The sequence below is a fragment of the Eucalyptus grandis genome, chromosome 9 (genome assembly GCF_016545825.1).
Source record: "Eucalyptus grandis isolate ANBG69807.140 chromosome 9, ASM1654582v1, whole genome shotgun sequence".
Classification (NCBI taxonomy): Eukaryota; Viridiplantae; Streptophyta; class Magnoliopsida; order Myrtales; family Myrtaceae; genus Eucalyptus; species Eucalyptus grandis.
In genome coordinates, this window is record NC_052620.1 from 38,800,445 (window position 1) to 38,811,310 (window position 10,866).

General features: G+C 38.1%; 1 pseudogene; it reads right to left on the bottom strand.

The window, feature by feature from the left end:
• Positions 1–751: 751 nt before the first annotated feature.
• LOC120288530 lies at positions 752–4,615 on the bottom strand (annotated as a pseudogene).
• Between the last annotated feature and the right edge of the window lie 6,251 nt (positions 4,616–10,866).

Below are 10,866 nucleotides of genomic sequence, written 5' to 3' on the forward strand. Positions count from 1 at the left end.
CCGACTAGCATCTCCTTGTTTTATATCAACACGAAATTGAACAAAATCAACCAAACTTTATAGAAAGTCATTGCAATCATCAAGCAAAATGGGATACTAAAGCGGCCTTGTGGGTCTTACCGGTTGTGACTCATTTCTTTTGTCCACTGGAGATGCCTCGTATTATCTCATCTCCCACCATTGTGTCTATGCAGATTTCAGGTCCCGAAATCTAAATTTTAAGCATGGCAAAAAGAACAGAAATTTTCAGTTTGTGTTTTCTCCTTGTCCTCATGGAAAAAAGGCAAAAGAATGGACTAAAGGTATTTTTTCTTGCTCCTACCTTGAGTATATAATTGGTAACAATATTAGTCTCCTGCCCTTCTAGGGCAACTGCCTGCAGAAGGTTAAGATACATAAAAGCTCTTAAAGGCATCAATCCATGTTTTTGACCATATTTTCCATATCAGAATAAGGAAGTATAAGCATCCATTAAACTATACAAGAAGTTTCATTAGCATAAGACCATTTTTCTGAAGCTCTATGTTGGGAAAGTCTCTCTGTCACAGCTCAATGGGACATCCTAACAACTATGCATTGGAAAAGTTCAGATCGTTTACTTAGGAAAACCCGTCAAATATGCAGTTGTTTGTCAACTCATCCTCAAGAAGTCTTTCTAACCTACAAATTTTTAAAACATGTATATGAAGAGCTATTGTGTACTTAATAAATATATTCATTACTTTGCAAAACAAGAGCTTTTCAGTCACACTTACCTTGGTAAACTGTAAAGAACAAGAATGGCTGTAACTTCGCATTTCCTTGTCAATTTCTAGGGTTTAGTTTTCATTCCAACAAGCCTGTGGTCTCCAAGTCTGGGCCTTCTGTGAACCTGAATACAAAAGCAATGAAATGAGTGTAAAATTGAACAGGTGAATCTTGCTCAAGGATTTACTCTGGATTTCCTGAAAGCAAAATCAGTACTTTGCAAAACAAGAGCTTTTCAGTCACACTTACCTTGGTAAACTGTAAAGAACAAAAATGGCTGTAACTTCGCATTTCCTTGTCAATTTCTAGGGTTTAGTTTTCATTCCAACAAGCCTGTGGTCTCCAAGTCTGGGCCTTCTGTGAACCTGAATACAAAAGCAATGAAACGAGTGTAAAATTGAACAGGTGAATCTTGCTCAAGGATTTACTCTGGATTTCCTGAAAGCAAAATCAGTAGATGTCCAATATCATACACTGGACATGGTTTGCTCCTCGAAAAGACATAAACCTCTTGTCTCAAGCATGTGATGGTGGCCCTGCAGAAAAACTAGCATCAGGAATGGCGTGGCAACTTTGAAAGAAAACCGAAATCTCATACCATGTCATACATTTTTTTCTCCAACAATAGCCTCATTAAGTGCTTGTCCTTCATAGTAGTCTCTGATTGCATGATAAAGTGGTTGACAGTCACCAGTGTCCATGATAGTAGATTCCATGCACTCGAGGCATAAACTTCGTCCATCTCCCAAAGATATGTATGTTGTGTTCCACGACTGTGAGTAGGTAAAAGAAATATTAAAAGAAAGAAAAACAAAAAAATGACTATAGTTGCTTCAACACATTTAAAATATACAATCCGCAAGATTGTGGGAACAAAGCATGACATTGCATTTACTTATGCTAGCCTAGACCACTACCTCCAAACGCTCGCAACTAGAACATTGAGCTGTGTTGTCATGCTCATGCAACGGACAGTACTTCTGGGACCATAAAGGATGGCATCTATACTCAATCAAACCAGCTCCATTTGTTGGGAACTGTGAAATGAAATAGAAGCTTACAATAGAATCAAAAGGTAAAATACTTAAGTTACATTAATGCCATACTCTCTTGAAATTGCATAAACATAATAGACAAGAATAACTTGGACTAAGCTTCTCTCACTTCAATGGCATGCTTTTTTTAACAAATCCCGGGTCTACATACTGAAGGCTCAATGAGCAAAATATTTTTGAATGAGATCACTCATTACAATTTCACGATGTCTTTAAAAAGTTACAAGCAGTCTCTTCCTATCGTAGAGCAGTTCGACTTGAGCTACTTCAGTGATGAGTAGGACTTTTATTAGCTCCCGACATGATCACACAAGGGAAGTTTGCATTGTGCGTAAAAGTATGGCTATTGCAGCGATGTAACACTTGAAAAGCAATAAGTGTCATAAGCTTAGTAACAATATCTTTATGAAATGTAAAAACAGCAAACATTTGTTAGGTAAGATGTGGTTGATTGTTCTTATCAATTGATGGCAAACTTCACATTTTGGATGTGTCAACTCCTTGAAGCAAGATTGGTGTTAAGGATCCTTTCTTGATAAGGAAAACTTCGATAGACAGAAAAAATGACTAGTAAGAGCTACCAGATGGAAGTTCCAGAATATGACATATTTATGTCAAAGTAGACAGTGCCAGACTAACAAAAGAATTACTGAATATTATTCACATGTATGGTAGATTGCAAACAGCTTGAAGGTAAAATCATAAATAAAAAGAGGTAAGAAAAGATATTTCAAGAGAAACTACTTACCTCATATTTTGTAATGGGGTACCCGAGAGCATGACAGTGAAAGCATTCCGGATGGAAGAAAGTTCCCATACATCCCAAATAGTTGCCATAGCCTATTTCATGCTTGCAGCCCCCACATACTCTGTGCTGGCAGAACAAAGTCAGTTCATGAAATGGTCTCTCGACATTTCAAGTCCATAGGAAAATAGTGCACAATATCTGCAAAAATTATTTTTAAATGGCAGAAGAACAGCCCAAGTGCTAAAACTTGGCACGGAGGGACACTTAAGTGCCAAAACTTTGAAAATATACATTTAAGTGCTAGTTTCGGAGTAAAGTGGAACACTTAAGTGCCACTCCGGCCAAAATCCGGCCAAATTGCTGACGTGGCAATTTTCCGGCGAGTTGGGTGCAAAACGGCGTTGTTTTGCTCGCTGACGTGGCGAGAAAATGCAAAAACGATGTCGTTTTATGTCTGATGTGTAAATAATTAATATAAAAATTAATTAAATTAAATTTAAACTTAATTTTATTTAAAATATTATAAATATAAAAAACTTAAAATTAAAAAAATCTAAAAATAAAAAAACCTAAAATTAAAAAAATAAGGGGGGGGAGGAGCTGAAGGGGGCGGTTGAGGGTTGAGCCCTCGTCGCCATTGCCGGAAGAGCCGGCAACGAAGGGGAAGGGTCGGCCGAGGTCGCGGCCCTCGGCCACCGAGTGGCGAGGGCCGTGAGCCTCGCCCAGATCCCCGTCGCCGCCCTTCCCGGTGGTAGGTAGGCGGCGGCGGCAAGGGCTTAACCCTTAGACGCCCCCTTCGGCTCCCCCTCCTTTTTTTTTATTTTTTAATTTTAGGTTTTTTATTTTTTAGGTTTTCCAATTTTAAGTTTTTTTTATTTTTTTAGAATATTTTAAATAAAATTAACTTTAAATTTAATTTAATTAATTTTATATTAATTATTTACATATCGGATACAAAATGACGTCGTTTTTGCATTTTCTCGCCACATCAGCGAGCAAAACGATACCGTTTTGCACCAAACTCGCTGGAAAATTACAATGTCAGCAATTTGGCCGGACTGACACTTAAGTGTTCCACTTTACTTCGAAACTGGCACTTAAGTGTACCTTTCTGAAGTTTTGGCATTTAAGTGTCCTTCCGTATCAAATTTTGGCACTCCAGGTGTCCCAAACTCATTTTTAAATCTTCGTAACAGAACAAGCTTAAGGCTCTTTATCCCTAAAAAACATTCCAAGATTGATGGCTAAAAGTATCCAAAGGTTTTTTCTTGCTCGGGTTAGCAAATTTTGCAAATTTGATTGAAGTGCTGACCAAGTTTGATCTTACTCTGATGATTGGTTATCGTGAACTAGAAGAAATTTTTTAGCGTGCTTGGTGTCCCGAAGGTTTTACTTCATTGATTGTGATCGAAAACAAATGTTCGATTTGAAAAAGTAGAACATGAAAATTGATTTTGGTAAACCAGAACATTATGTCATTATCGACTTTAACCAAGTTGTTGTATAATCTGCAATCAGAAAGCTGTTTGACTGTTCCTTAGTTGCGGTCTCATATCTCACCTTCATAAAGATATCTACATCAGGATCGGGTCTGATGTTTGCCTCTGTCTCTCTTCTTGATAACTCTGCTAACATATATGAAAAACAACGATAGTATTATACCTCTAAATCCTTGCGCTTTTCTAGAATTTACTCATTGAATCATGGTAACAAGAAAAATAGAGCAAACTCACCATAATGGTGTCCGACGCCTTGACACCTGGCCAAGAAAGCCATAGTTTCTCTAACAGTCATATCTCCTATACGGAGATCATATTGATTTATATAAGCCGATGTCCTCTATAGCACAAATTCGTCCATCCCGTGTCCACTGTATGTGACTCTTCCCGAGAACTGAGATTCAGAAGCTCTTTGTGTGACTCACATGAAAGATTTCACTACTAAAGTAAGACAACTCTAAAAGTACTTTCTTTATGCTTACTTTCAAAGCTTTGCTAAGCTTCCCAGCTAATGCTAGAAGTAATGTGGTCTTTCCAAAACCTGGAGGCCCCAGAAGTAACGTCATTTGGCACAAAGGACGATAAAAAATAGTGTCAACAATATGATAACTTCACTTCTTGAGCATGTGTGCTGAAAAAAATCTAGGGATAAGTGTTCCAAAAGTCCTACAACTTGTCACGAAAATGCATTTCAGTCCTAAAACTTGCAAAAAGTGCATTTAAGTCCTAAAACTTGTCAAATTGTTTCAAACGAGTCCTAAGGTTGACGCCGTTAGCATTTTCCATTAAATATGCTTTGACGCGGCATTTTAAATAATTTTTATTTTCCACGTGTATTTTTAATTAATTTTTATCCATTTTTTAAAAAAAAAAATTAGATTCAAAAAATAAACAAATTAAATTTATTCTTATCCTATTTTCAACAAAAACTAAAAAGAAAAATTAAAAATTTATTTTTAAAATTATTAAAAAAAAAAAATTAGCGCGGCTCTTCTCCCTCGCCACCGCAGCCCACCGCCGCCCGTCGCCGGAGGGGCCGGGTGACGGTCGCCGGCCCCGGGCGGGGGTGGCCAGGCCTCGCCGACCCCGGGCGAGGGCGGGTGTTAGTCGCCGGCCCCCCGTGAGGGCCGGCGACGACTCACCCAGGGGGCGACGGCGCCGGCCCCGCGAGGGCCGGTGGGCCCAGCATTTGGGCACCCGCACCGAGCTAAGCGAGGGTGCCCCGATTTGGGTCCGTCGGCCCTCGTGGGGGCGGTGAGGCCCGACCACCCCGCCTGGGGCCGGCGACGGGCGGCGGCGGTGGCGGGGAGGAGCCGCTGTTTTTTTTTGTTTTTTTAATAAATATTTTAACTTTTTTTTTAAATTTTTTGGTAAAAATAAGATAAAATGAATAAATTTGGTTTTTTTAGTTTTAAATTTAATTTTTTAAAAAATAATTAAAAAATTCACGTGGAAAATAAAAAATTATTTAAAATGCCACATCAGCATATTTAACGGAAAAGGCTAACGACGTTGACCTTAGGACTCGTTTGAAACAATTTGACAAGTTTTAGGACTTAAATGCACTTTTTGTAAGTTTTATGACTGAAATGCATTTTTGTGATAAGTTGTAGGACTTCTGGAACACTTATCCCAAAAATCTATACGAACACCCTCTCTCTCTTCTTACCTTCAACGCAAATCCTCTCACAATTCCAACTTGAGACCACCAAAAATCAAAAGAACCCAACAACACAAGCGTTAGGGTTTGGCCTGGTGGGGTCGATCGGCCAAGCAACGCGCTACGTCGAGGGGCAGCTCTTCCTCGATGATGTCTGCGATCGAGCTTGGGTACCGATTGATGAGCCACTGGTAGAAAGCAAGAACGCCCATGTTGCCCGCGCCTTCGTTGGCAGTGACGTCATGGGTTGTGATGGCAGCGTCGAGGGCGGCGAGCAGCGTCAGGTTTTCGTCAGTGGTGTCACAACGTTGTAGAGAGGAGAGAGCAGAGACTAGAAAGGAAAGTATCGGCAGAGAGAACAAGAAGACCTGAAGATTGAAGAAATTAGGGATTTTAGGTTTGTAAACCTTGGTTTCCGGTTCCGGTTTCAAAAAATGTAGAACTGGGAATTGGAACCTCTCTCCTTGGAACTGAGAATCGAACCAGACCCGCCGATCCGATTCTCCAGTTCCCGGTTCTACCCGGGAACCGTGCTCACCCCTACTTGAGGGTCCATTGTCATACTAGTTTTAGGGTATGGTGATTTTTGGTCCATTAGGGACACATATATCCTAATAGCCTGCAACTCATTAAATGCATTTGTACTTAGTTTTTAAGAGGATTAGACTAATCCAAGTAGTTTTTAAGAGGATTAGACTAGTCTAAGGCCTAGGCATGAAGCCTCCTGATTACGCTTAAATGTCTCCTTCATTAATGAATCAAAGTCCAAGTTCCATACTTATCTTTCAAGGCCAAGGCTTAATGGGCCAAATGTCCACTCTTAGTTAATGTTCATTTATTAACTATGTGACCAAGGCATTAATTACACATTGGAAAATATCTAAGTTTTGAAAGCCTTGTCATTGGGTGCGATCGACCACCTTGTTTGGTCCGAGGTTCATGCCTAAGCCATAACCAAATGGAGCTAGACGCAATTGGGCTCGATTAGCAAAACTGAGCTTGAGCTTCCCTTTATTGAGAAAAGAGGCTCGTGACTAGGTCATAAGCCCAGGCCTTGGTCTAGTTGGTCGGTCCTCTAGCAAGTTTGTGAGCTAGTTTAGGTAACTGTGTCTAACTTTTGGCCAGTTTGAAATTGAATCGCATTGAATTTATTCGATCCATGGTCGATTATTGGTTGTCATGTAATTATGTGAGATTAATTGATCCGCCTCAACTCATGGTTGCTTTGGATCATTCCATGATCGCCCATGATCGGAATAACGACTAAGCAGAATCACCCGTGACCAGTACATTGATCGAGTATAATCAAGCCATGACCATTCGTCGATCCACAATCACATTGGATCGACTCATGGTCGTCCATGACTAATCCTTATGATCGAATAACCTTTCCATGGTTGAACACTCTATAACCAAACATTTGGTTATCGATTCTTGAACGAGCTAGTTGACTCATGACCAGCCCTCGGGCCAGCTCATGGCTTAGTCTCACCATTTGGTGTACCGGTCCTTGGCCTATTAGTCTGGACCAAATAAGGGTCGAAATCGAGAATGTTACAATTGCCATAAAATTGATGTTTTTTTTTTATGCAACTTCCAGTTTTCATTAATAAAGTGTGTAATGAGATATAAATAGTTCAAGTTTTGAATGGATTGTGGTGAAATCCTAGAATTAAACTTATCAAAGTAAGCTTTCAAACAAGTTTTTTCACTTAGAACTTCATACAATCTCTACTCACTGTAAATTGAGACAAATGTTGGAAAATGGGTTGTAATTCATTGACAAAATAATCTAAATTGACATGCTCAATCATGGAAAACGATAGTTTTATTAATAATGACTATCCGAGTGAGCATGTGCCTATAATGTATTTTTTTTTTTTTTTGATTATCAAACTTCCACATTGTTGAGATATTACCACCATTATTATCTTCCCCTACCTCACCAGCCGCATCTTACTTATGTGGTGCAAATAACGTTTGCTTTTTATCCACATGAGGATACTTTTCGCACTTTCTCAAATGTTTCCATGCAGTAGACATTTCACAATCAACATAGGTACCCATACTCAGTCTCATAGTGAATGCACTTTACTTTAATTGTTTTCTATGTATTCTCATCTATAATTCTAGAAAAAAATATCCCATGTCTCTAATTGATTAGCTTGCTTTTTACTAAGAGGAGAACATGAGTTATGTATCCTCACCTTGTTTGTCGCCCTCACAGATTTTACTTCGTCAACTCTATGGAATGACAATTTCATGAGCGAACTCCTTTCACTATATCCATCCACTTCCATTGATATGACTTTGTCTTGATCCATCAATTGAGAATAAATTATATAATAATGCTAGGATTCTATTGAAAACAAATTATACAACAACGTATGACCAAGGAGCATTCTGAGTTATGCAAATTCCAATCATTTGTTTTTTTTTTTTTTTATGAATTATTCAGTAAATTGACCTACACTCTTTGAAAAAAGCCGGTGATGCAGACAACAAATTCCTATATATGACCATAAAATCCAAGGTCATCACCTTGGTAATACTAGTAACTCTGTTTTAGATTCGACAAAACAATCTTTATATTTTATCTCGTAACATGCAACGCAAAGCCTAGATTAGCTATTGCTTCAAAATCAAACATCTGATCCTCCCAAAAAAGCAAAGACTACTCTCTTATCTCTCCTCAAAATTAAAGTAGAGTGCAAATAAAAGTAGAGGGAAAAAAAGAGTTTACAAGTTGAACATCATGAGATTCAATTATGACTCGGTGGCAAAGTAGAGGGAAAAAGGTTTTACCAAAAAAAGTACCAAAAAAGTTCAATTTCGGACTTATTTCTCTCTAGATAGTTGCGTTGGAGTCAACAAGCTGCAAAAGAGAGACGATGACGAAAGGCGATAGTGGTGAGTTTGGTGACAACGAGCTGAGAGGTGATAATGAGTTGGGTTGTGTGCCTACAACGCTAATGTTGGAGACAACGAGAGATGAACTGACTAGCGACAATGGTGGTGATTGGTTAAGGTTCTTGCGACAGAGCTAGGGTTGCTAGGGACTAGCTTGTTGAGAGAGAGAGAGAGAGAGAGAGAGAGAGAGAGAGAGAGAGAGAGAGAGAGAGAGAGAGAGAGAGAGAGAGAGAGAGGACTAACCTAGGGTTTTTTTTTAAACATTGGTTAAAAATTGATTCCAAAACCAGTTTAATTGGTCCAGTTTCTAGGTGGGTCTTCATTTAGAATGTGAGAATAAACCAATTCCCCAAAAATGGAACTAGTTCCTAGATCAATTCAAAGAGGAACTAGTCCCTAGATTTGTTTTTCAAATAGTCTAGTTCCTAAGTAAATTTGATCCGGTTGCACACCTTTAGTAATTAGACCCCGCCGTCATGAAAATAAAATTATGTACAAATGACTTTGGCACATGGTTTTCTTCCATTGCTGTTGATTAGAGCTAGTAAGATTGTGTTGTTACTTTAACGATATCCAGTTTGCCCATATTTTTAGTCTTATTTTATCAGTCAAATGCAAGATGTTTACTTTGACTAAATAGATTCAATGCATGTTCTTAAATTATTGACTAAGTTGGCATTGAGAGTTCATTTCCTATGTGTTGAGATAAGTTATGAAGAGTTACTAATAATCATGAATCAACTTTAGTTCGTTTCATTTTCATTTGTGTATATCTTGTAATAATCAGGAACGATTTGGTAAGATTTTGTGAGAATTTGTTGATTTGAAAAAGATATACTATTTTGGATGATTTTGCTATTATCCAACTTGCTAGTTTGTACTTGTCTAGTGTTATTATTTTTTGTTTCCTCATTAGAAATAGATCAAGATGATAAGAAATTTTTAGCATTCTAATATTAGAGGAGATTAACTTACAAATGTTTGTTTTTGTATATGACATATATGATTATGGTGCCCACCGCCATAGAAAAGATACTATAATAAGCATATTGTTGACACCCAAAGTTGTTTGCACCATCATGTGTCGATCATGAGGGTAAAGGTAGTAACAAACCACATGCTAGCCACGAGGATGAGGAAAAATCAGGATGCACTAGGATATTTGGCCGAATGTGGATGAGCCTATAAATAGAAGTATATGGTTAGATGGAAAGGGAAGGAACTACCACGTGTCTAAATGTTAGAATAATGCCACATATATGAAATTCAAGCAATATTAACATTGAAATTTGGGTGGACATAATCGAATATGCAAAAGACTGCGTCGAGTCAAGAAATGGTTATTCTTCAGTGACCACGTCATGCAACCGTTGTCAACGAATCAAGAAGCAATATGGCACCATTGAGGTAGTTGTGGAGAAAAGTAAGAAGGCAAAGGAACATGTGAGGAGGTTAGAAGCGGTTACTAAAGAAGGAATGACTGTACGACGGTTACCAAATTATTCTACAAATACTGCGAGCCATCCAACAAAGAGCCCCCCGAATAATACATTAAATATCTTTACTTTATTTTCACTTTATTGCACTTTAGTTTTATAGCTGTAGTTTTCAGATTTCCGTCATTGATTAGATTCTGGTGTTATACCATAAGCTCAACGTTGTTGATTAAATTTTGACATTGTGTTTCTTATCCAAAGACATTGCTGTTGATTAGATTTCACTTTTGCACCGAACTATCTTTAGGCTGCATCATTGATTAAATTTCAGCATAATTTGGAACAAGAGGTGGAAGTTAGTAAGTCATCGACTGTCAATGTTGTAATATGTGGATTGAAAATAACACTTGCATTTTGATATCCTTTGTCCAGATTTAGCACAAAACCCATGTCTCCTTTAATAAAAACCAAAATATATTATTCGGTAAAAGATATTTCATTGCGGAAACAAAATTAGCGTAACACATATATTGAAGGATTATACATGTGTTAGAAGCCCCGCTCATTTAAATCACATCGACCTCTTTATTAATAGCAAGTCTAGAACTAGAACAACTTAGGATGTATAGATATATATTTACTCTACTATACAAGTTGGCACGTACAATTAGCGGGTTAAAAGAAGATGGACTTGTAACTATAGAATAACGAGCGGCAATGTTCCCACATATACTTGCCATTTATTTGAAAAATCGTGTAATCAAATTCAGATTTATGAGGTTTGGGGAGAAAATAAGTAGGTGTATTAACT